We start from the raw sequence: 7,558 nt of genomic DNA on the forward strand, positions 1-7,558 counted from the left end.
TAAGATATTAACAGTAGTGAAGGAGAATCTTCAAGAGAACTGTTCAACTATATATTCAAGAAGTGGTGTAAATCAGATGTGGATACTTAAAATTTCTAAAGAACTTTTTGGCCATTGAAAATCACAAGACTTTTTCAATATCAACAGCTTAAAAACTTACGACTTTTCAAATTTATACATAAACATTCCCGACAATAAATTAAAGTCCAGGCTTTTCGAAATCATTGACAACTGCTTTCGAGAAAAAAAAATGGAACAAATTTACTTCTTATCTATTGACTGCCTAGGCATTAATTGATTATATAATCATTGTAGCAATAGAAGTAGCAAGTAGAGCTTAAGACTGTTCAAAACTTAAATAATTCAAGTAATAGAAAAAGAATATTTTACCTTTTTTTTAACGGGGGTTAATGAGAAGTAAGGGAATGTCAGTCACCTAAGATTGATGAATTCATCGATTACTTTTGAATGAAGACAAATTAAGGCATGCTGACCTTCTCTTCCGTAAATTTTAATCAAACTATAAAACAGAATGGTCCAGTTTCATAGACCACTCACTCTCTATTTCACTGTTTAGATCTGTGTCATCTGTGTTTATTACAATGTTTCGATTACTCTTTCTCTGCATTATTTTATCAGTGGTAAGTATGATAAAAATCTCTTCCTGGTTAATTCTTTTTTAAAATTCTATAAAAAAAAGTTTATTCAGCCAAAAATTCTTTTCAATACATTCTACAGAAAGCAATATACATTAACAGAAAACAATGGTGAAAATCTATTACTATTAGATAAAAAAAAGATAATTAAAGCAAAAATGTTTACAACTTGTGTCTAATGGTTGTTTACTTCGAAAAAATAAATAAAAATTAGAAATGTAGAAATATGTTGTGAATGTTTATATATGTTAAAATACAACTATTAGCTCATATTTAATAAATACTGTTCCCGAATAAATCCTTTTTATTGTAATCAATTTATCAATCGTATTTTGAAATGCTGCAGATTGAAATCAAATATCATTATTTGACATGTTAGTTTGGCCTAGGTTTAACAATATCTTTAAGGAATTTCACGTATGTCAGTGAGGAAGACGGTATAATATCAATTCCCCTTTGCCTATGTAGATGAAAATAGTTAGTGTAAGGGTAACCGAAGTGAAAAGTATCTTTATGATGAAATTCCACAAAAATTTAACAAAATCGAAAAAACGTTCTATTTCTGCACTCTCTTGTCGTCTCCGTGTATGCTTTGAATCAAAATTAGTGCTCGTATTAAAGCAAGCATCAATTTAAGTTCCTCACTACAAACTATCACTGTTTTATCTTTGATATGACTTTTACATAAAATAAGGGTCCAGATTCAGCGAATACCGTACTTTCTCCTTTACATGTTTTAAATCAACAGTAATTACAATATAAGACAAAAAGATACATAATTATTTTACATGGCCATATCAAAAAAGTAACGTTTAAGTTACATCAATTAAATAACATGTTAATGAGTAAGAATCATATTACGTAAAATAAGCTACGTGTATCGACATTATTATGATCAGTTCCTTTATCTGGGTTGATTGAAATCATAGATACTCACGTTATGTTCCATTTACAGGTGTTGTCACAAAGATTCCAAAAGATCTACACACCTGTAAGAGATCTACGATTCCCACAGGTAATAAAATAAAACAACGGATATGTTAATCTTGGATCTTTAATTAATAGGGGGTGATTTTTATTTTTTTTTTCTATTTTGCCCATATTTGCAAGAGTTAAAAGGGACAAATATTAAGGAGAAGTTCCAAGTTAGATATGAATTTAATGATTTTTTTTAATAAGCTTACCTAAACATTTTATACTTATAGAAAAGTAGGGGAAAATTATTTTTGAAAATAGATAATACTATAAATTTATAACAATTATCACATCCCACTGCCAAGTTAGTTCAATAATATTGAATTCCATGAACCAATCTCTCTTCACGTAACATCGATTTCTGGCTTGGTGGTGTAAATGTTGGGTCGGACACACATCGTTTATACTTGCGCAGCATTTCCTGAATTTCCTCTGTCTCAGATTTAGATGGGGAATGTTCGATATCGAGCTTTGTATCTTAAATATGTACCCAGAAATTTCTGTTTATAATCTAGGGGAGAGGCACCACTTCCGAAAACGCTATCACTGCTAACATCATCCAGACTAGAAGATTTCATATACTCTAGGACGTTTTTATCCACATTTTTGTTTCTACTTTGAAAAGGGTTATTGTTACCTACGATCCGGGGGCTAAATGGTATCGGATCGGATACACTCGGTACACTAGGAAAAACAAATCCCCTCTCAGTCACCATAAGGTTGCTTGATTTGGCTGTTGTAGTCCCAGTGTTGAAAGGTTCACCCCCGCGCCCCTCGAATCCGCCCATCATCTCCTGATGAAAATCTTTAGAAGAAAATGAAGCCGTTCTGTCATTCACCGTATTTACGGTTTTTTGGTGTGCTGGTGGACATTGTTACATTCTATTTGGGTTTTTAGTCTTGGATTACTTTTGACGCCGGAATAAAATCCTCCTCTGAGTTTAGGTTCGGATCCTCGGGATTTAGAACCCATTGTAGGGTCGCTGTATAAGGTTTCGGTGAGATCTTACTTTTGCAGGGGCTACACAGGTTTAAGGGCTCTAAGTCTTCCTGTTTCTGTTGCAAACTCCCGTCGCCCTTCTCTTCAGCTTGTAAAGGATGCCCTGTCTGAGAAATCGTCGGTCGTTTTGTTGGACCTTTGTTGGAAAATTTTATATCAGCCGAGTCTGAGCTTTCAGTAGAAATTTGGCGCTTCAACCGGAAGTTAGATGGGTCCTGTAACGGGAAAGGCTGCGCGCTTGAAATGGAAGTCTCGGCAAAGATTTGTCGACTAGCATTCTCTACAAAACAGAACAAGAGAATACAGCTTACTCTGGATTAAAATCATGTGGTCCAAAAGAAAGTGTGCAATTTTTCTAATTAACTCTACTTTTAATTTCCTAATACTGTTCGATCGATCGATCGAGCGAGAGAGAGAGAGAGAGAGAGAGAGAGAGAGGCAGACAAACAGGTGATGACAGACAGAGAGACTGACAGAGAGGAGGGTATTTACCATAGCTGAGTTGGTGTACTATGCCCCAGATGTACCCCTTCTGTTGGTCCGTTAGCTCTGTGGTAGTGGGGATGAAGAATCCTGGAGAGGGAGGTGGATTGTTCTGGTAGTCGCTCTGTTGTCCCTCCCCTATAGATCCGCACCTGGAATCTAGAGGAAGTGGTGCGTTTCCGTAGCTGGTGTCAATCTGAAGAGGTGATAGACGTTTTGTCTGGGAGGATGGGGGTATAAGTAGGCCGCTGTATCTTTTCTGTAATTCCTATAACACAGATGTTTGATGTTAATATCAGCAATACTTTAGAAATTTTTACTAAGATGTTGCTACCGAAATGTTGCAGTTGTTCAATTTTCCCCTTGCGTTTAGGAATTTATTATTTTCTTTTTTACCGTAAACGAATGAAAACGTCATGTTTAAAAGATTTTGTATTTATTTTTTTTTAAATTTTATTTGATAAGCTTATTTTTCTTGAAAATAACTGAAATATCTCGACAAATAAAACCGTTATATCAAATAGAAAATCAACGAGCATTGATATTTTCTTTTTTACCGTAAACGAATGAAAACGTCATGTTTAAAAGATTTTGTATTTATTTTTTTAAATTTTATTCGATAAGCTTATTTTTCTTGAAAATTACTGAAATATCTCGACAAATACAACCGTTATATCAAATAAAAAATCAACGAGCGTTGATATAAACAGTCCTTATATCCAAACCTGTTTATCCACTAGGGATGAGTGTTTCCGGTCCTTCTGCGGAGTTCCGGGTGGGGTGGGCGCGGAGTACGGCTCACTTCTACTTCCGGTTTGTCTGAACATGTTTGAAATATAGGGGAAAAGAGTTCTTAAATTCACTCAATTTATGTTTCTTATACACTACCTTTTCAAACTATTAAAGTTCGGTCTCTTTTCATTTCACAATTTCCAAACAATTTTAAAAACACATTGGAATATTGTCTAGTGCAGGTGGAGATTTGCATCATTTTATGGACCTTCCGGAGAAGAGAAGAATGGGGAATTTAACATTATTGTGAACTGTGAAGCAGGGAAAATGTTCTTTTGCTACGCGTAAAATATTTGTTCCTTTGTATATTAACACAATTCATAGCATCTTGTTATTTCATTTTTCAGATCATGGAAATTAGCAGTCTAAGGTAAGATCGGATAATATTAAGGCTTTTATTTTTTTATTATTTGATACGCTTGACAAACAGAATATATTACTTCTAATTTCAAAGTCATTTTTAAAAGAATTTTTTGTCCATTTCACTTTTTTTTCACAAAAAACTCCATATTTTTTTTTCCTTGCAGTGAAAGCATAATTAGCTTGCAAGTTAAAAAAATGGAAACTAGTCAAATCTATTTCTCTCTCTCTCTCTCTCTCTCTCTCTCTCTCTCTCTCTCTCTCTCTCTCTCTCTCTCTTTATAATTGAGTTGGGTGAGTTAGTTTATTTTTTTTTGTATTTATTATTTCCTTTTACTAGACATTTTAAAGACTTCCAAGAACTTTTAAACATTTGAGGTGCATATTATTTTTTTCTTAAATAAATCCTATAAATGCTTAAAAATTGCCGAGTATTCATTCTAAGGTTCATTTACACAAACCATATCATCGTATAGATGTGGAGGCAATAAATTCATATTTAAAATTTTGAATTTAAATTCAAAATAAATTATACTTTAGATTTTTATATCTGAGGGAATTCCAGTGAGATGTTAAAGCAGTGTTTTTCTCCGAACGTCAAACAAATAAAGACATATCGGTTAAAATTTAAATCTCAGCTTCGAGTGGAATTTTTATCAATGAAAAGCTTTGAATTGAATTGTAAACGTTAACATCCGGTGTATTTTCATGGTTAAGAAGATTTTAAATATTGTACGCTGTCTAACACTGATAGCTGTAGGAACACAAAAATTGATTTTTAATAATTTAGAAGTTTTAAGGAGAGACTTATTATACTTATAAGCGATAGAATTTCTGATTTTACGGTCCTTCTCATGACTTTAAATGTTAACATGACTGCAATTTCTTTTTAACGGAATTATAATATTTTGCATCAAAGTCAGATTATATTTTAATAATGATCTGGCATCTATAAAACGTTTTCATAACTAAGCAATAGTGTATCGTGACCGACTTAACTTTTGCTGATTTTATTTGTTTTTTTTTTAATTGCTAGTTCAGCTGAAAAAAAAATTACATCTTTCTAAAGAGAGTCGTTACTTACCCAGCTAACACAAAAACATTTTTAAAATGTTTTTAAAACATTTTCAAAATGTTGCGAAAACATTTTTAAAAATGTTTTAATCACGTGATTTTGTATGGTTTTTTAAACGTTTTTAAAACATTTTAGTGAAATATTTCAGCAAAATGTTGTCAGAACATTTTCTTAAAATGTTGCAAAAACATTTTCAAAATGTTTTAATCACGTGAATTTGTATGGTTTTTTAAATGTTTTTAAAACATTTTAGTGAAATATTTCAGCAAATGTTTCCGGAACATTTTCTTAAAATGTTACAAAAACATTTTTCAACAATGTTTTAATCACGTGATTTTGTATGGTTTTTTAAATGTTTTTAAAACATTTTACAAAATATTTCAACAAATGTTATAATAACATTGTTTTTAAATGTAACAAAAACATTTTCAAAAATGTCTTATTCACGATTAAATTGTTCGGTTTTTAAAACGTTTTCAAAACATTAAAGTCGAGGTTACAAAAGTATTTTTCCTGAAATTTTACTTTTTCTCATTAAATAATGTTATATTTATATTCTAAAAGAAATAAACACAAATCATATTTAATTTTTGAACCTTTAATACAAACCCATATTCAATATGTTAATCACATTTAAATTCCATTCTCGGTACAAGTTTTAATTTATTTTCTTTCAAGTCACCGGGTTGTTAAAGGTTGAAAACGGCGTCTAATCCATTCACTGAATTTTAAAAGAACAGGATCACAGAAATCCTATGTTCACTCTATCGGTCGAACAGAGTGGCGGATCTATAAGACTTAGTTAGAATCACATACACTGAAAAGGCTGATAAGGAATCTGCCCCTCGAAAAGAATAGCACAACCTGTAAAGATAAGGAAAATTGTGTTTGTATCAGCGTTCTACATCTAATGTATCTTAAGATGATCAATGAAAATATACAAAAAATATTTTAAATAATTATATCAAATTTAAGTTATTTCCTCATTTGCATTGAAAAAAGCAGAAAAATAATTACTATGACAATATTATTGAAGAGGAATAGTATCTACGTACACCTTTGCCTTCACCAAAGGCGGGTCTTTTGAATGTGGGAATTTGAAAATACGGATGATGCAACCAACACCATGCTGTAAAGACATTTCATTTTTAAATCAACATATTGTTTGATGAATAACATTTCACAAAGACAACGAATACTTGAATTAAGGATATAATTGTATTGCCTTAAGAATGAAATATTCAAATCAAATATTTATATAACCTTAACGCTTTGTCATTGCTACATACATTTGTACAAAGTTATTGATCATGCACTGGTAGTATAAAAGTCGTTTTTAAATGATCTTTTAAAGTCTTTGATAAAGGAATAATTCTTACCATTCAAAGTTAATAAATCCCGAGGTTATTATTGTGGTTTATATGGTGCGAAGTCTTCTCATTCAAATCAGTACGGAGTAAGCGCGCACATCTTGTTTACCAGAATTCAAAATTTGGCCTAGATAAGCAGCAAACCACTATTCTCTGTAACGCGCTGCCCAGCAGGAGAATTGCATAATAGGTTATCATGACACTGAAACTGACCAGTGTGCCAATCCCTATCTAATGCCTCAGAGTAAAATTTTTGGAGTGGATCACAGATTTGATGAAGAACATTTTTTTTTTTTTAAAAAGACATTTAAGAGTTTTATTTAATGCTTATGATTTTATACATTTATTTATATTTTATTTTTTTTTTTGCTTGCATATCCTTTCATTTATTGATTTTTTGATTTGTTTAATCAAAGGACTTTATATAAATTATGTCTGTTTAATCAATAAGCCAAAACTAGAAATCATTATAAAATACCGGAAAAAATCTTTCAATTAAAAAAATTCTACAATTCCTCATTTTAACACTGTTCTTTCTATATATTTTTTTTTCTTCATAAACTTAATTTTAGGAAAATCGCAATCATACATTAATATTTGAATGTTTTAAGAACATTTTGGAAATAACAGCGGCAATGAAAAATTAAGTCTTTAAAAAAAGAAAACACATTAAATTTAATGTTCTAAGATAATTCTCACAACATACTTTTAAAGTTACTAAATGAATTAAATTGTGCCGCAATTACATAAATGTTTCAGAAACATTTTGAAAATGTTTCCAAAAAATGTTACAAAAACTATAATTAAAATTTTTCAATTGTAGTGAAAATAATTATTTTAGTTGATG

At 31.0% G+C, this 7,558-nt stretch overlaps 1 long non-coding RNA gene and 1 pseudogene across 1 annotated transcript; both read right to left on the bottom strand.

Annotated features, from left to right (window-relative positions):
* Positions 1–1,696: 1,696 nt before the first annotated feature.
* LOC134278594 (uncharacterized) lies at positions 1,697–3,941 on the bottom strand (annotated as a pseudogene).
* Positions 3,942–5,956: 2,015 nt separating this feature from the next.
* Positions 5,957–6,897, bottom strand: LOC134278587 (uncharacterized). The gene is made up of 3 exons (XR_009994477.1): positions 6,721–6,897; positions 6,397–6,470; positions 5,957–6,205 (listed from the first exon to the last, which is right to left on the bottom strand). It is a non-coding gene; the product is annotated as an uncharacterized LOC134278587 (long non-coding RNA).
* Between the last annotated feature and the right edge of the window lie 661 nt (positions 6,898–7,558).

This window comes from Saccostrea cucullata, unplaced genomic scaffold (assembly GCF_032062105.1).
Source record: "Saccostrea cucullata isolate Sc308-1 unplaced genomic scaffold, CSIRO_AGI_Scuc_v1 ctg2787, whole genome shotgun sequence".
Taxonomy (NCBI): Eukaryota; Metazoa; Mollusca; class Bivalvia; order Ostreida; family Ostreidae; genus Saccostrea; species Saccostrea cuccullata.